Below are 19,097 nucleotides of genomic sequence, written 5' to 3'. Positions count from 1 at the left end.
GACTTTGCAAAACATACCGATTTGTGCATATGAGCAGATTCGCATTATGCAAACTTGCCCATATGAACCATGTGACCCTTTCGAAAACGTTGAACGTTATCTGCTTCTCTTCATACCTGGTTCTTGCTCATAGTGCAGTTTTTCGCGCGTAAACCTTAGGTTTAGGTATGGGATGTAGTGGCGTTCGAGGAATCCCTGTGCGCATAAACACTGATTCAAAATGTACATAGACACCGATGCCTGCTGAATTGAAAAGCAACCGAGCGAGGTTGTCGTTTTGACTGCGGATGCAGTATCCATAGTATTGACACTGGGTGACCGTTTAGGTTAATACCCATAGAGCATACGTGCGCAATTAAGAAATTTCTCAGCATAAAAATGCATGGAGACATGCTACTGTAGGTAATCGCAATTTGCCCCTGATAAAAGCAACGACAAGTTCATAAGGTGGCTTTCGACCGAGATTGGTAACGTACCATGGCAATACCGCCTCACATCGCCGCTCCAGTTTCTTGAGTGCGCACTGTTGGCAGTGATAAGTGGTTCATTTCAAATCCTTGTGGACATAACTAAGCTATAGGATTAGTTTACCATGACGTACGTGCTTAATAATTAATTTAGGTGCGCAGGAAGACGGCGCTCGAATTCGACGGTCATGTTATAGGCCTAACTTCCACCATACAAGATCGACACATATTGAACGTCAATGTAAACGGCTGGGAGTTTTGAATTAATATCGCACATTTTCACTGCGGAAGCTCCTTTCTAGTTGCTCCGAGGGCGAGAAATTATACGTATAAAAAGAAGAAGTGCAGTTGAGGTAGAAATCATGTTGCCAGAGATGTTTCGCTCAGCAGACCATTGCACGAAGACCGGCTGAGCAGCATTTAGCAGACTGGTTTTGTTAGCGCTGTCGGCACGAAAGCTTGTTACACTGCAACGACTCGCTGTCATCAATCGCATCGGCGTCATTGTCACCATAGCGTGACAAAATGTCTCCCAACGACATGGTCATTCGATTGGTCAGGATATCTTTCGCGTCGGCATCGTGTCAGAATCGCTGTCGCCTCACTTTTGGTATGTCTTTAACGCACCAGTAACTGAATAAACAACTCTGCAGCTCGAAATACTAGCGAGCACCGTTCTTTCCAAATATCGCAGTGAAGCTTGGCCTGGTCCGCATAGCACCGACGCTCGTGACGTCATGCTGGCTCTGACCAGCGCGTTCCGTCGTCAAAGCTGAATTTTCAAGATGTGCTCAGCTTGATAATCACCTGAGACACAACTGCGCGCCTGACCCATTGCCGCTACTATGAATAAAATTATGCACAGCTTCTCCCCGAAAGAACTTCTTTTCGTTCGCATAATTCCTTTGCGCAGGCTAGGCGATTATTTGTTGCCGCCTAGTTTCGAAGGTGATGCAAATCGCAATCAGCATTTTAGTTTAAATTGCCATGCCTGAAAAAAAAACTCAATTTTCCCACTCATGTCCTCCATGCCACTCTTTGTGACCATGTCTGTTGTACAATCTTATGTATGAATGTTTGCAATAAACACTGAAGTATATTGGCAGACACGCGCAACAGGGTGCATGTAATATCCTATAGACGAATGCTACAGACGGGTCATGTTTATTTTCGTTCGGCATGGCGAGGGATTGACACGGACACTGTCCAGCAGCCGGCCGCCTGGCCCACCGCGTCCTCGTATGCATTACTCCGTGTTCCCTTCTTCCCTTTACTGAAGTTTGATATGCCGGGCTGCTACGAACGACAGAAAGCTGAGCTAGTTGGTAAGGATTCATTCGATTACTTTACATAAGGAAGAGATTAAGTGTCTTAACAGTTATCTCTCATGTAGACCGGCATGTGTACCCGACTGACACGTGGTGTTACCATTCCTGAGCAAGCGCAGATGAGTTTTGTGTCTTCTTGTTTTTTCGCCTCAGTGCTCCCTTCAGTTGATAGTTGGCGTTCGTGTTGTCCACTTCTCTACTCTTGTGTCCTGTCTGCACGCCTCACTTCTTGTCCTGGCTGCTGCCTCATGCCGCTGTACAAGCAGTACGTCTAGGGGCATATGTTCGGTCATAATTTAATTACACAAATGTGCGCGACCACGGTGTCCAGATAATGCACTGACTTCATCAAATCCTACGCACGTGGCCATGCTGACTGTTTACCGCCATATTACAGCAAATATATTGATTAGATGCAGCAGCTTTGATTACGACTCATCTATACCCTGTTTAATAGACTGTGTACACCGGAAACATAAACGGGTTATCCGTTTTTCAAACTCACGAGTTAAAGCACCGTTGCAATGAAATAAAATAATCTACGGGGTTTTACGTGCCAAAACCACTTTCTGATTATGAGGCACGCCGTAGTGCAGGACTCCGGAAATTTGGATCACCTGGGGTTCTTTAATCTGCACATGAATCTAAGTACACGGGTGTTTTCGCATTTCGACCCCATCGGTATGTGGCCGCGGACCGTTGCAATGAGCTGCGTGGCTCGCACAAAGGTAGTGAGATTTACGATTCTTCGTGAGCGAAAGGTGAGATATACATTATTTCATACAAGTTCTGGCAAAATTTCAAGTCCCGTAGAATACATTAACCTAGCAATAACACAACTATCTGTAAGCGATGCAGGTACAGTATATCGTTCAATATTGAATTTCATAGAGAAACCAACATTTTTTTTTATTGAATAATAAGGAATCAAATTAGAAGTGATTCTTTTGGTGCGGAAAGCATAATTACATGCTCTTGAATACTTACCTCACTGTTAGCAGTTTATTTCTGCAAAACATCTATCGCAAACCTCCTTTTTATTTTTGTAATACCGAACAGTCCGAGGATTCCTCTCCGAGCATCTCACTGCTTAATACCAGACGAAAAGGACGGTTGCAAAATGTATGGGAAGCAACAAGCGTTTACCTTTCAAATACCAGCTACTTAATGAATTTAATTCCGAGTGGTATAATTTGGAACATCTTCGCCGCTTCCCTTTTATAAGTAGCCTAGCTGTGTTAATCATTTGGACCACCGTACCCGGGCGATCCCACCCAATTGAGAGCATTCGTCCTTGTGAAAAATTTGCAGCTCCGTCTTGTCCAGTACCTTCCTAACCTGGTAAAGACATCTACCGTTTTGCACGTACGAAATGTTTCTTGTAGTTTTCCTAAAGTGGTTGTTCTGTCATATGGCATACTTTTATTTTAATGTTCGCATAAGGAGAGCATATAGGTAATGTTCCTCTAAAAATGCTATCTGGAGCAACATTATATGCGCTGTTGTACCGTTTCATCGTGTTCCCTACTAGATATATTATTGATGACATTTGTACGAATGACTCCGCTGAATATATTTGCCACCACGCGCTAAATTGTCTTTCTTTAAGCCGCTGATAAAACCACTTTCAGATAATTTGTAGTTAAAAGCGGACAGCTGTTATGTGCCAGGGTCAGAAAAAAGTCGTCTACTGTATTTCCACATGAACAGACTATATAGCACTGATCAATACGAAGTTTTGGGCTAATCGATTCGTATCCGTAGTAAAACGGCGCCAGAGAACCCAAGAGACCAGACGAAGAAGAACCACACGTACACCGGATGCACTAACAACTGAACGCTTCTTCACTGTACGCGCATTAAATTAACCTTCAGTTAGGGCGCTCAGAGTACGTCTCGCTCTTTTTCGTCTTGTCCCTTGCGTTATCTGGCACCGTTTTACTACGGATATTTAACACTGCTTCCCAGAATGCAGAAATGCGACCATATTATGGGAGGTCCTTCAAAGAACCAAGAGGAAGGATGTTGTTTACACACCCGTCTATATTTGGTTTTTGCCTTTCAACAACACTGAAAGAAAAACCATGTGCCTTGTTTCTTGGAGTTGGTGGACAGAGTCTCTGCAGAAGTAAGATATGATATAGGCATGCAGAAGGCCCGTGAGCAGCAGAATCATATTTCCGGGAAATTTCGGCGAGAAAAGCTTTGTTTGTGATTTCCTCGAAAGCCGCAGCCATAATTGATGTTTTGTTAGACGCATATGTTAGCATCCTTCAGTGTTAACTGTGCGTGTTGCTATGTTAACTAGGCTGATGTCTTTTTTCCATACAAGAGAGACAGTTAAAATGTGACGGACTGGTTTAAATGTAGAATATATTAACGGTAGCCTTTTGATTCCAAGTGAGATACTCACGACATAGAGATTACTTTTCTTTCTTCCGGGTTTAGTCGAAAGGAAATTTGGGATTCCAGCAACACCACAACCGGACATCGCCGGACATGTTAACTACCTCATTAGTGAGTTCATAGCAGATGTTGCTGAAAAAAAAATATTGGCTACGTCTCACGCCTGTGGTGCTATAACCTACTATAACTATACTATACTATAACATGGTGCTTTCGAACTGTTCGAGTAGGCGTTGTTGCCTTTCTTTCAGGCCTGATGGCATTTGTTGCACAGCCCTTCACATTCGGTTTCCACTCCTTCCTACGTTTATTTAGGCCCTTCTCGTGGCACCGAATTACTGCTACTCGCATTTGCATTGAGTTACGCTGAAATATATGATGCACCATCTCCAGGATTGGTACATGCTATCGGTCCTTTCATCGTACGAGCTGGCACTACGTAGAAACTGCCTTGATAATCGGCACATGCTAACCTAGTTCTTGCATTTCTTCAGCGGAGTACAAATTCTATTGGGGCATAAACCTCGACCAGGTGGCAGATGCATCACTTCGTAGGACTGCATGACATTTGCTCGCAGGCCACGTCGTAATCCGTCTTCCTCTCACTTACACCCATGAAATAATATGGGAAACTCAACAATCGGCAATCTATGGAAAGTAGCGTCTTACAGGCGCTGAACTTACGTGCCAAAACCACTTTCTGATTAAGAGGCAGGCAGTAGTGGAGGACTCCGGAAATTTCGACCACCTGGGCTTCTTTAACGTGCAGCTAAATCTAAGTACACGGGTGTTCTCGCATTTCGCCCCCATCGAAATACGGCTGCCGTGGCCGGGGTTCGATCCCGTGACCTCGTGCTCAGTAGCCCAACACCATAGCCAATGAGCAACCACGGCAGGTAACGCAGTAATCGCCCACAAGAACAAGCTACAAGATTAGTAGCATTGCGGCACGCGCGAGCGTGAAATTTGTACAGCCGTGCTCAATGCATATTTGAAGGTTATCTCAACAAAAGTAACAAAGCTCACTATCTTCGCGGGTGTCGCAAGAAAAATGGTTCATTTTGAAATCGCGTTACCTGAATGTTCGGATAAAAACGAATGGCTAAGCTCTGTCGGTTGAGTTCGCCAGCACAGACATGATCTTCACGGGCCTACTATGAGGGACAGTAACGCGGCGGCCGCATTTCGATGGGGGCGAAATGCGAAAACGTCCGTGTACTTAGATTTAGGTGCACATTAAAGATCCCCAGGTAGTCCGAATTCCCGGAGTCCTCCACTGCGGCGTGCCTCATAATCAGAGAGCGGGTTTGACACGTAAAACCCCATCATTCATTATTTTAGACGCAGTAATAGACGTGCTTAGGCAAAATTATATTCATTTATCTACGAATCCTAAATTTACACAGCCAATTCTCGGTGATACACGTGTGACAAACCGAGAAGAGGTTCAGAATATTATTTTGTATTATTTTATAATCTACGACATGTCTTGTAACGATAGACCGCACGATAAATTGACCCAACTTCGTTGTACGACATTTGTTTTTCTCTCAGCATAGGATGTAAATAAATTCACGCCATGTCATTAGTTCTGTAAGCAGGAATCACCCTTCATGCAGAAAATGGTTCCACTTTCGATAACACTATGTTCCTATATCTCAAGTTGAGCGCAAGAATTTAGGCACCTGCTAATGCAGGAATTAAACGGCTAGCATAAAATACAGGAAATCTTGCACTGCTATCGAATGTCTCTCAAATCTATGCGCTTTTAGATAACTTCAACACAATATTTGGGTCGACGTAGTTATTCTCACTGATCTCTACTTCCTAGGCCTTATTAGCGCTGAAACTCTTGTCATTATGAAGCTTCTTTATGGCGAATATTGTAAATCATATGCAAATATATAAATGCAACACACTTACAGATGCACGCTTAGGCTATCGCGATAGCACGGTGTCCCTTTCGCTTCACACGTCGCACTTTCTGAGGCTACCTATGAGAACTAGCACTTATTTTGCGTAGTTAGACTCCCGTGTCATTATTCAACGAGCTGTACACAAACTCCAAAATTCAAAAAGTGCCACGTCATGAGTGCTACTTGCGTTTCCTGTTTCGTTTTCTCACATTTAACGATCGAGGAACCAGGTGATCAAACAGCCATGGTACGCAGAAATTTCCGTCTGGTGCTATGTTTCCATGCTCAGACGCAAACACTGCAATGAATAATTAGGCGGCGCAACTTCGTACACTTTATGGGCATATTTTACCTGTAGGGGTGAATAAATCACCATCTTGGCTGCACCTAGTCATGAAATAGTTAATATATGCACTTGTCATACCGCCAATAAAGAATACAGAATAACATGCGCGCAACTCCCTGCTACTAGCAAAAGAAGCCATATTATATGGCTCTCGTTATTTTCTTCAGATGTAACGGCACATTGCAACCAAATTCTATACGATGCCTAACGCCAACCTTAAAATGGTCTACAACTAGCGCAGCCGCCACGCAAAATTTTTGCCCTTTATATACGAATGTAGGGATGAGGAAAACTCGCACGAATAGACGTTTTTAATACCGTAATAAAAAGAAATTCGGCTTCTCTCCCATTCGAGAGTACCTGTAAGCATGAAATTGCTATCCGCTATAATCAGAGTGGTCGGAGTTATTACAAAGATTACTCACGACCATCTCACAATCATCACAACCATCTGACAACCATTCGCGGGTCACCGGACGCTGCCGGCTTGGTCACGAAGCGTGGCGCCATTTCTGGAAGACGGCGCAAAACCCGTGCCGGGGAACTCACGGACCGCTGGTGTTTACAATAGCAAAGCCAACTCTGTCTTAGTGCCAAAAGATGAAAATCAAGTGTATGTGCACTGTTTTTGCGTCTTCAATGTCGCAATTGAAAAGGACATATGAAACTTCAGCGTGCTAGAAATTGCCGCTCGAGTGATATGGTGAACAAACTTTAGGAAGATTTAGGGAACAATATTTCTTGAAACTTGTTTGGGCAGTAACTATCGCATGTAATAGTATGACGTTTAGCGAAGATACCGTTAGTGGAGTTCCTAACAATTCCATGTGGTGGCGTAGCTGGTATCGGATGCTCTCCATAAAAAACGACATCTAGTCGTTTTTTGTCCATTGTAAATGCGAGATGGCCATTCAACGTGCGTGAGGCATCAGTATGGGTGCTGCAGAACACAAGAACAAGCGTGTGTTATGGTACTGACTATAAGTAGCAGGCAAGGGTTAGTGAAGCATTTGAAATGACTCGCGTATAACAAAATAATTTTACCGGATGTGATGTAGTACTTCCAAGGTCGCATAGCGTTTGGACAGTGCCAAAACAGAACCACACCAATTCCAGAGCATTGCAAAACTACAATAAGAAAGGTCATATTTCAATGCGAGAGACCGTCGAAGTATTTAAAATTTAATTGTAGAGACAATTACGATGCTTCATATTGCAAACTGTCAGCGCAGCTCTATACGTATTTTCATGTCGCGGTATATTGAGCCATCGCACCGATTACCACACCGACTGGGGGCCCCAACTATCTTGCTTCATAGCAGACACTGCGGAAAATCGAGATTATGTATCGCTGGCCGAATTCACGCAAGAAACATGCGCAACATTTCAATGCGGCAAAACGATCGAGAAGCAGCCAATGTTCTTAGTGGATATTATGCCAGCTGTAGAAGGACGAGTACTAGGATAAGTAGCAGACATTCTGCGAGATACGGGCAATCACACAACCTTAATGTGGCGTGATTTGGATCCCGATGATGGTCTAACTGGCCAAATCAGGAAAGTTGTACTGTTGAATGGCAATGGCAAGGACTGACCCGAAGCACAGATACGAATTCGTACACCTTATTTCATTGCGGACGTAAATGCACTATGCATGAGTAATCCTCTATGTGACCTCGTGCTTGGCAATATTCCAGCAGCCAGGGAGCCAGACGAGGCGGATGCTGATTGGGAATGTCTAGACGTGCCTCCGAAGCAAATAATTTGAGTCCACCGCCGGCATCTGAAAAAATGTCAGACATTGTTTCTGCCGTCGCATGGACGCAGAAAAAAACAGACTCTGTGATAAAAGTGGCATTCTTAAATTCGTCAGATGTTGCTCTAGCACAAGTAGCCGAGGAACAAAAAAGGATACAAGTCTTAAGAGTAGGTTCAGTAAGATTGGCACGTGACTTTCTTCCAAGGAAGACACGGAGTAATATTTTTCTGAAGAGGCAGGTCTTTTGTACCATCACTGCAGTCTATCTACGGGAAGAACTTTTAAACAAGTAGTCGTCCCAAGAAGGTTTCGATTCCAAGCTCTGAAAGTTGCTAACGAAAGCATCATGGCTGGTAACCAGGGCATTCGCCATATTACCGACCGTATCTTCAGAGATTTATACAACCCTGGGACGCATGAAGACATCAAGTGTTTTGTCCGGTCTTGCGATGTGTGCAAGAGGACAACGCCAAAAGGAAAAGCTCGTATCGCCGCTTTGGGCAACATGCCTCTTATACGGACACCATTCCAAAGAGTCGTGGTTGATCTGGTTGGACCAACATCCCCGAGGTCCGATAAAGGAAGTCGTTACGTTCTGACCCTTATTGACTTTGTGACAGGCTATTCTGATGCCAAAGCGTCCGCTAATATCGATTCTGTCAGTGTCGCCGAAGACCTACATGAAATTTTTTCCAGAGGGCGCTTGCCACGGGAAGTAGTCACCGGTCAAGGTACCAGTTTCCCTTCTGAGCTCATACAGGAAGTCGGTCGACTGCTTTCGGTTAAGTTTTTCTGGACCACTCCGTACCACGCCAAGGCCAATGGTTTGGTTGAAAAGTTCCACGGCACTCTGGAGGTCATGCTTAAAATAATGCGCCAAGAAAAGCCACGGTCTTGGGACCGATACCTAGCTCCTCTTCGCGTATCGAGAGGTGCCGCAAGCCAGTTTCGGCTTCTCGCCGTTAGAAATAATCTACGGCAGGCACGTGAGCAGATATTTAAGCGTTTTGAAAGAGCTGTGGACAAAATATGACATTGACGATTAAGTGCGCACGACCTACACCTATCATGTGGACATCAGGAACGGACTGGAGGAGACACGTAACCTTACCTACGAAGAGCTTAACAACGCCCATAAAAACCGAAGTTTTATTATAATCGAAGGAACAGACAAAGAAGACTACAACCCGGGACAAAGGTCCTGATCCCATTACCGACTGACTCGAACAAGCTACTCAAGGTATAGAAAGGCCCATTTACGGTCTCTGAAGTCAAGAATGTCGACTATGCCATTGACATAAGTGGAAAGATAAAGGTCTTCCGTGTTACCATGTTGAAGAAGTATGAGGAGCGGCCAGTACCGAACAACCTGCTGTCACAGCCATCGTTGTCAACGAGAAAAATACGATGTCACACGCTACTGACGACAGTGATTCCGCTGATAGTATCGCTTCTCTAAGTCTACGCCAAACTGAGACCACCGCGGACGTCTAGGTCTCACCAAGCTTACATCTAAAACAGCACGAGCAAATTCAAAAATAGTGCAACGAATTCACAGAGATATTTTCAGATCCCCCAGGCAAAACAAAACTCGCTGAATGTTGGCTGGAGCTGATATGCACGAAACCTGTTCACGTACCACGGCACTCTATTCGCTCAAGCTCTGCGTGAGAAGGTGGGCAACGAGGTACAAGAGATTCTGCGATTAGGCATATTTGAGTTGTCAAAGTCCCCATATCTGACACCGATCGTTGTCGTTAAGAAACCGGAAAACACTATTCGTTTGTGCATTGATTTTCGCGATCTGAAAAAAAAGTGGGCTTTCGACAGCGAGCCAATCCCAAGGATTGAAATTCTCCTTGCGTTTGCAGGGAAACAGAGGTGTTTTTAGAAATCTGACTTTTCGAAGGGCTACAGGCTGCACTACCGATGGCTGCAGAGAGCCGCGAAAAAACGGCATTTTCAAGAATTCCGGGGCTCTATCCCTTCAAATATATGCCTTTTGGATACAAGACTGCCCCAGTTGTCTTTGCGCGCCTAATGAGGACAGTTTTAGGAGACCTACCCAACATATATCACTACTTTAACGACGTGGTAAAAGCCACCACTACCTTGCTAGAACACGTCGGTGCCCGGGGACGCGTTTTCCAAAGGATACGCACTGCGAACCTCGCGATCAAGCCTAGCAAGTGTTAGATCAGGCAAAATACTATTACCTTCCTCGGACACCGCATTGGACATGCACATGCGAAAGGAGATCCAATGCTAAAAACACTGGACGAAATCTTAGCCGCTAAGATGCCACCCACAAAGAAAGCCGTACAGTCGTTTCTCGGCTTAACCGGATACCCCCGAAATTTATCCCCAACTACGCCGAGGTCGCCAAGCGCCTGACTCAAAAAAGGGTCAAAACCATATTGTATCTTGGGGACCGACACAAGAAAATGATTTCACCGTCCTCAAGGACAAGCTCGCCGCAGTTACAATACTTCAAGGCCCGGACCTCACAAAGCCTTTCGTGCTCCGCAAGGATGCCTCAAATACGGCTCTAAGTGCTGCGCTTCTACAAAGCAACGAAGACAATGTTTTACACCCCGTTGCTTATGCTGGTCGCAACTTTCTGCTTAGAGAAACCCTTTATTCCACCATTGAACATGACGGATTAACGCTTGTCTGGGCTGTCCAGGAGTTCTACATTTACCGTTGCGGGAAAGCTTTTGTTATCCAGTGCGACCATCAGCCACTGGAGTACGTGTAGTCAGCCAAGCACGTAAACAACCTTCTTTTACGATGGGGCTTGTTAATGCAGGATCATTCGTTTACTATGTCAAAAGGTGGAAGAATGTAAGTTGAGATTACTTAAGCCCTATCTGAACGGCGTCACCTCTTTGGGGCAGCACTTCTTAGAAATTTGGCTTCTGTCAACGTGTTTGGGGATGAGTGCGCGCTCGCAAATTGTTTCTGTGGACCACGAACTTTCCTTGAACTATCTGCACTTGCCTAAACTCATGCACACCTACCTCTTATGTTATATAGAATAGTCGCGGGCAAGTAGCTTAAGTGACGGCACTTGCTATGATGTGGATAGTGGCGTGTGGTGGGGACAAGACCAGCTTGGAATGATGATTGTGTCGTGGCAACAAGAAGGGAATTGGTGATTGTGATTGCGGAAGAAGACCACTTGCCACCAACGAGGAAGTGGCGTGCAGTCTCGAACAGCAGCTCGCAGAACGGCGGTTGAACGCTCGAGGACCGGCGAACGGGTGTCGTGCTACCATGCGGACCTAATCGAAGATCCCGCTCGTGCCTGAGATCTCCTGTGCTCCAGCGGCCTGCTGTTATAGAAGTCTATTGCAGTGCCGTATGTGGACGAGCCGTATGTAAAAATACTGAAAGATATCTGTAGCGGCTCCACAGCCACCATATTCATCATCATCATCATCAGCAGCAGCAGCAGCAGCAGCAGCAGCAGCAGCAGCAGCTTGGTTACGCCCACTGCAGGGCAAAGACCTCTCCCATACTTCTCCAACTACCCCGGTCATGTACTAATTGTGGCCATGTTGTCCCTGCAAACTTCTTAATCTCATCAATATTATTACATTCTGTAATATATATTGTTATCATTGGGGGGGATAAACTTTAGCTTTCTATGAGATTACACATTGCACAGAATAAAAGTAAGCAAAATCTTACGCATCGTCGTTAGTTGTAATTTGCCATTTTACTAAGGATTCGCTTCACGTAGGTTTCATAGTTTGCGATGTATCTACAAATCATTTTATTCATGCTGTTCTTGGTAGTCGATAGCATTTGTTTGTCCCATTTTCACCCCTGCTCGAGTACTCATCATCCCCTTTTGATCTTAAACAGTTCAAAAAATAAGTTACCTAGCAGTGTTACTTTGTAAAAAATGACCACGTGTCTTCTTCGATGTTCAATTCATCCTTCTTTGGCAACGCCAAATAAACTAACAGGCAAAGGCGCACCTGTATTCCTCTAACTTGGCATAACACTTCAAACGCCCGCGACTTGCAGATAAGTATACGCTTTAATATTAAGAGGCATGCCATTATATCACACGTGCCAGGTGTGAGGTAAGTGCTGGAAAATATATCTCTTTTGGCGTGAGTGTGAAATGCACTTTCTATACCTCAAATGTGATAATTTCATCAAGTAGTACATTTTATACATGGCTCTCAAGTATACCAATAACATACGATAAGGAATTTTGCAAAACCATTGTAAGCCGTTAACAGACTGATGCAACATACAAATTGATACACCGAATTTATCCAAATTTTAAGTTGCAAGGGATGCAGTTGAGAGCACCGCAGCAGATGTTACGGGTTTTTAAACTTCGTGCTTCTATTTTTTCCTTGCCAATTTTCGGAAAGTTCTCTGAATAATCGAATGCCTCAATCAAAATCTCGCCTTCTACAGTCACTAAAATTTACATTGTACCTCAAATGCAACAATTTTTATTAAACTGAGTTAACAGCTTATTCGTCAAAGCATTTCTGTGTTTTACACGTATCTAAATAGGTGGCATCTTAGTTGGCTATGATCAAAGCTTCCTTTTTACGCTGCGTAATGACGATGGTATGATTAGGATCGATTGGCATCTACAGAATGAAGATGATGACATGACGGTAGTGCCGTGATTATGACAAAATTCGACGACAGAATAAAGACGCTGAAACGCTGACACAATATGCTCATGAAGTAATGATCCAAATGGAATGCAGGCGGTGGAATGACCACGACGGAAGAAAAACGGCGGCGTATTTCTGTTTGAGCTTTAGGCCAACCTTATGCGTGCATTACCTGCCACGCCGGACTCCTCGGTTAGCCCTAGACTTAATTATTTGTTCATATGTTGTCGTGAATCACCACCGCTAAAAAGTGGCTGCGATTTGCACTACGCTCGATAGAGGAGTATCATGCAGGAAAGCAGCTGCGGTATATACATGCACAATTATACATCTGTTAATATATCAACCGATCCAGCAGCACCCGCTAGCCAGTAGACACGCGAAGCACGGGAAAGTTGGAAAAGAAGGCTTCGTTTTGATAAAGTGGTCAAACAGATCTCCAAGGGACAAGCCACCTCTTCATTATCTGCATATGCATCGGGCCGTAATCGTCCTGCTAGATATTAGAACTCCATGCCGGTCTGTTCGGTGCCATCCATAAGAGCAGCTGTCGAGGCTCCAACGAAATTTTGCCTGGTGTGTATGGCACAGTAACAGCCAGAACCGCAGGAAGGAGAACTTAGTCTGAGAGGGTTCGAGGTCGGCCTGTTACTGGTCGTCGGTCACGAGGGAGTGTAAAGTGGCGACGAGCAAAATGGCTACTGCGTTCAGCAGAAGCGGCGCGTAATATAATGGCGATGACAGCCTTAGAAACTATGGCGCATCACCACTCAGGGGGACGGGCCAAGTAAGAGGAAAAAGGAATAAAACATGGCTGCTGTCGATTACTCAGGCACTGGCTACTCGAACCTGCCGGAGAGCATTGGTTTATTTGCGTATAGTAAAGCTTTCTGTGTGGCCGTGTAAAATTTTCGAGCACTTTCGGCACGTTAGGACCTCGTTCTGGCAACGCTTCTTTGCTGAGGATCCGTTTTAGTGTCATTCTTAAGCTTCGGTTCCATGCCGCCGCGATTTTCGACCAGCCACCGCAAGCAAAGTAAGGGAAAGCGGAACAATCGCAGACGCCGGCACCACCCTCTTCATCCGGTAATCGTTTTTCAGTACAGCGTGAGTGTCGATACGTTACCAGACCTTGCGTTTGTTTCAAATGTAACAACAGCGCACTGGCAAAATACCCAGGAAGATTTGGGGAGCGACCATGCGCTGATCGAGATCACGATAGGCATGGGCCCGAGCGGTCGTGGTACTAACCCTGAGGGCAAAGGTCGTCAGCTCAAACTCGTGAAGTGGGACACGTTCCGCAAGAAGCGAAAAGAAGCGGGGCGAGGCGAAGAGCCGATTACGGACATAGACGAGTGGAGTGAGACGCTCAGAAGAGACGTAGACGCAGCAACGAGCGACGTTCCGCCCGAGGCGCACCTCGAAATAATTGACAGCAGGCTCCTACACATGTGGGAAGCAAAGCGAGCCCTCCTAAAGAGATGGAAATGCCAAAGACATAATAAGGCGTTGCGCAAACGCATAGCACAGTTAGACAGAGGCATTGAAGAACACGCGCTTCAGGTATGCAGGGCACAATGGGAAGACACGTGCAACGGCCTCGAGAGGCAGATGACCGGGGCGAGCGCTTGGCGCCTTTTTAGACACCTATTAGATCCGGAGGAGACTCGGGCCGCTCAAGGCCACAAGACTCGTAGACTCGTAAGAGATTATAAAGGTGATAGCTTCCTCGACGCAATACGTGACCGTTACTTTAAGATGGCCGAAAGCATCCAGCATGCCGAGTACGACGGCGTCACAAACGAGAAACTGGACGCGAAATTTAGCGATTCGGAAATTCGGTTAGCCTTGTTCGAACTCAACACTCGATCGGCGCCCGGCCCACACCGGGTTACCAACAAGACTCTCCGAATCCTAGACGACGAGTCAATCTCCCGACTCGCGGCCTACGTCAATGAGTGCTGGCGAGAGGGTTCCCTTCCCGAAGCGTGGAAACGGGCCCGCGTTATCATGATTCCTAAACCTGGCAAGCAAGTTACGCTCGATAATCTAAGACCGATTTCGCTTACGTCTTGCGTCGGCAAAGTCATGGAACACGCAGTTCTCACCCGCGTGAACGACTTTCTCGAAGATCATGACGCGTTCCCGCACACCATGCTAGGTTTCCGCCGCAACCTCTCAGCACAGGACGTATTGCTTCAGCTTAAACACCAGATCGTTTACGACACTACGAGCTCCACTAAGGCAATTCTAGGCTTAGATATTAAAAAGGCGTTTGACAATGTTAAGCACGAAGCGATCTTAAAAACAATTAGAACATTAGGACTAGGCCAAAGAATGTATAATTACGTTAGAGATTTCCTCACAGGTAGGCGCGCATGCGTCGTCGTCGGCGACGAGGAATCACCGGAATTTGAGACGGGTCCGTGCGGCACGCCGCAAGGGTCCGTCATATCACCATTACTATTTAATTTAGTTCTACTCGGTCTACTCGAGAAATTAACAGAAATAGAAGGATTACATCACAGTCTCTACGCGGATGACATCACCATCTGGGTTCCCGGAGGAGGATGTGACGGTCACGTCGAGCGAACGCTGCAGGCAGGAGAGGTCGTAAAATCCTGCGCGAAGAGGAACGGCAATATTCTAAAATACGCATTACATTGGCAGATGGTACTCCCGTACCGCACGTAGAGAAAATTAGAATCCTAGGGTTACACTTGCAGGCAAACGGCCATAACGGAGAGACGGTGCGAATACTTCGTCGTTCGGTAGATTACACGATCCGACTCTTGCGTCGCATCACGAATAGACGCAATGGTATGCGTGAAGAGTGCGCGATCCGTCTCGTGCAGGCGTACGCGATAAGCCGCATAACGTATGTTGCCCCCTACCTGAGGTGGATCGGGTCCGAAAAAAACAAAGTCGAATGCATGATCCGAAAGGCTTTCAAGAGGGCGGTAGGCGTTCCACTCAACGCGAGCACCGACAAGTTTCTAGAGCTCGGAGTTCACAACTCCCTCAACGAGTTAATCGAGGCGCACAACATTGCGCAATACGAACGATTATCGAGGACAAAGGCAGGTCGATGCATCCTCGAGTCGCTCAGCATCGCGTACCACACTAAGCATGGAGAAAAGACGGCGGTTCCCGCCTCTGTTCGCGACCGCCTGATCATCCCGCCGCTTCCCAAAAACATGCACCCGACGCACCACGCCGGGAGGCGCAACAAACGAGCAAGCGACCTTCAGAAGAAGTTTGGTAACAGCAACGAGGCGGTGTACGTAGACGCGGCGCGATATGGAGGAGGGAGAAGCGCGCACGCGATAGCGGTTGTAGACCGCTCGGGTGGGTGCCTCGCGAGCGCCACGGTGACCACGGGACACACGGAGGCGGCCGAAGAAGCCGCGATAGCCCTAGCACTCGTCGCGGTGCCGAACGCTGCGATCGTGATCAGCGACTGGCAGGCGGCAATCCGCGGCTTCGCGCGTGGTCGTGTCTCGCGGGAAGCGGCCCGCATACTCCAAATTTCATACGACGGCTACTCGCCCTCGCAACCCCAAAATTCTACGGTCTTTCTCCTCTGGACCCCGGCACACACCGATGTTCCGCTCGCGGGAAACGAGGCGGCCCACGCCACGGCTCGAGCTCACACGCCGAGCCGCCGCTGATTACGAGGCCGCCTCCGCCCCCGAAAGCGGGGCATCGGATCTGCTGGATCGGGACACTACAACAGAAACACAGCAACAAGAAACACACTGGGCGTGGGGCGATCGCCTAACCACGTTCAGAGACCTCACCCAACACTACAGACTCGAAAGACGCACATTCCCGCCACCGCACGATAAATTGAACAGGAACGAGGCCGTAACATTACGCTTGCTCCAGACACACACCTACCCTAGCCCCGCTATCTTACACCACTGCTATCCGAGTTTGTATCCAACAGACACGTGTAAAACATGCGGACACAGAGCAACGCTGCGACACATGCTCTGGGAGTCTGCCGGCAACAACGGTAATCAAAGCAGCTCCGTTGGCGACGCGTCCAGAATCGCGGCTGTTGCCAGAGTAGGAGAAGGCTCGAGCTCCGTTCTTCCCGACGCCGCCCCGGATGCGGGAGCCGCCGGGGACCTTCTCCGTAGGCGTCGCCGCCGCTGGGAGGCGGCTATCAGAAGTTCAGAGCTGGCAGACCAGGTCTGGGCCGTCCGGCAAGCCAAAGATGCCGCTCGAGTCCAAGAACTTCGAGCCGTCACCTGAGGCCACCACATCAAGAACTGCCGGACTATTCTTTACTAAAGTTTCTTCTTCTACAGGGCTCGGCCCCATCCAATCCCTCTCCACTTCAGTGTGCTCCTCGTCTCTTGTCAGCCAATTAGATAAGACAAGCCGCTCAGTGTAGGCAATGCTGTTCGTTTTTCAAGCAAACAAAAGGGACCTTCTATGATTGAGGAGAGGGTTTGTTTGGTCTGTTCAGACAACCTGCTGGTCCCCGCCCGCTGCTTGCGTCGGCGGTTACGCATAGTTGACGTCAGGCGATCGGAATAAAAACATATTGGAACAGTTTTACATTATAGGGCCCCATGTAATAAACCACTGTAAATTCCTGCCCCTACCTTGTTTGCTTGAGAGGGCACGGAACACTAAACGCAAAAAAAAAACGTGCTAGCTTCTTGGCAAACAGTAAACGGGGCAGTACACACACTGAAGGTGGTCACTGAAAACACAGAGACTGCAGCATTTGAACGATGTGTCACTAATTTATTCCTCTTTTTTTAATTTTCTTAGTACATGGAATAAGGTGACGGCCATGTCTACTTAACGAAGACGCTCTTCTGTCAGTGGCACCTTTCATCGTTTGGACCTTTCAACGCCACACAAAACAGTCTGATGACAGTGTACGGAGGCTCTGGGCACTGTTTTTTGAAGTCCTGCCGGTGCACGTTGTAGAAGAGCCACGCAGTATGCTGACGAAGGCCTAGCTCCCTTACGCCGGTCTTGAACTGCGAGCGATGAAGTTTTATTCGTTGTAAGTTCACTGTTCTGGGCGCACCGCGGACGCTTCTGTCGTACGACATATTGCGATCGCATAGGTTTTCCTGTGTAATGCTACCGCAGCTTCCGGTGAATAACGACCAAGATAATACCGCATAGTTCTCCATAAAGTAAACTCCACTATGCCAACTTGGAACAATTGAAAGAAATCAAAGTGTAGCTAATGAAAGCTGCTAAATTTTAAATGAGAAAATTTATTACAGGCGAGACAAAAAGGGCGTGCGAGTATTCGAAATTTCAAACATTCGAAATATTCGAATAGTAGATTCCCTTTTCATTAAAAACTTGGCTATTCCAAATTGTCAAATATTAGTTGGTCCTCAAATATAAGGAACATAAGAATCGCTCGAGTAAGGAGAGTCAAGAACTGATATTGACGCAAGCTAAGACTATGTATTTCGAATAGATCTGTCGCCAGAGAGATGCCGCTGTTAGGTATACGCCAGTCTTTTGTGGAACACACAGGACGAGTAACCTGAGCTCAATAACTTCAATTCGTTCACTTTATTTTATCTAGTTCCTCAATGTTCTATCGGCCTCATTGGCGTCAGCGTCCGCAGACGAGGCTTTAGGCGTGCGCCAGTAAGTGCTTCTACTCTTCCAGTGCAAGCTCAAGCGACGCTGTGTACGTATGTGCCAATGAGAGAAGAAGGTTTGGTGACACTTCTCTGCAGTACCACCACAATGCTGTTGCCCTCCGCGCACCACGGGCCTCCAAATACACTGACTGTGCCCAAAATATCTTAGAAGTCGTAGTGTGTCCCCTATTGAAGGCACCTGCATGGCACGCACGGGGAGGGCTAGGGGATCTCAAGAGACGTGGAACGCATTTGGTTTCCAAAAGAACGAGGCAAGCTGGACGCACCGTAAAGGCTACGCTCAGTAGCCTCACGGTGGACCACACCGCGTGCGGAAAGTGCCTTTAGTGCTCGAGATCGGAAGCGAAAACGCCTAACCAGCATCACCGCTAACACCTAAATACTTTTCAACGACCTGTAATTTTTTTAGTCACTCACCTAGAATGTCTCATTTGTAGCCTGCCTATTAGACATATATTGTCTTGGATTGAACAAAAAAATACGTTTCGTAAAAAGAGTCAAGCTGGCATCCTTTGAGAACACTTTTGAGCATTGTAGGATGACACTTTTTCAACGAATACAATGTACGT

The 19,097-nt window shown here is 46.6% G+C and overlaps 1 protein-coding gene across 3 annotated transcripts in view; it reads right to left on the bottom strand.

Annotated features, from left to right (window-relative positions):
* Window positions 1-19,097, bottom strand: part of LOC142564939 (uncharacterized) — an 82,058-nt gene that overhangs the window by 53,892 nt on the left and 9,069 nt on the right. The window contains exon 1 of one of the 3 annotated variants that reach the window (XM_075676151.1): window positions 6,125-6,209. The exons of the other annotated variants lie outside the window; for them this stretch is intronic. The gene's annotated coding sequence lies outside the window, so the exon portion shown is untranslated. Of the gene's footprint in view, window positions 1-6,124; window positions 6,210-19,097 lie in introns of those variants that run through there. 3 annotated transcript variants of the gene reach the window in all.

The sequence above is a fragment of the Dermacentor variabilis genome, chromosome 11 (genome assembly GCF_050947875.1).
Source record: "Dermacentor variabilis isolate Ectoservices chromosome 11, ASM5094787v1, whole genome shotgun sequence".
Classification (NCBI taxonomy): domain Eukaryota; kingdom Metazoa; phylum Arthropoda; class Arachnida; order Ixodida; family Ixodidae; genus Dermacentor; species Dermacentor variabilis.
Note: the sequence above shows the minus strand (reverse complement) of the source record. Positions and strands in the feature narration are given on the sequence as shown.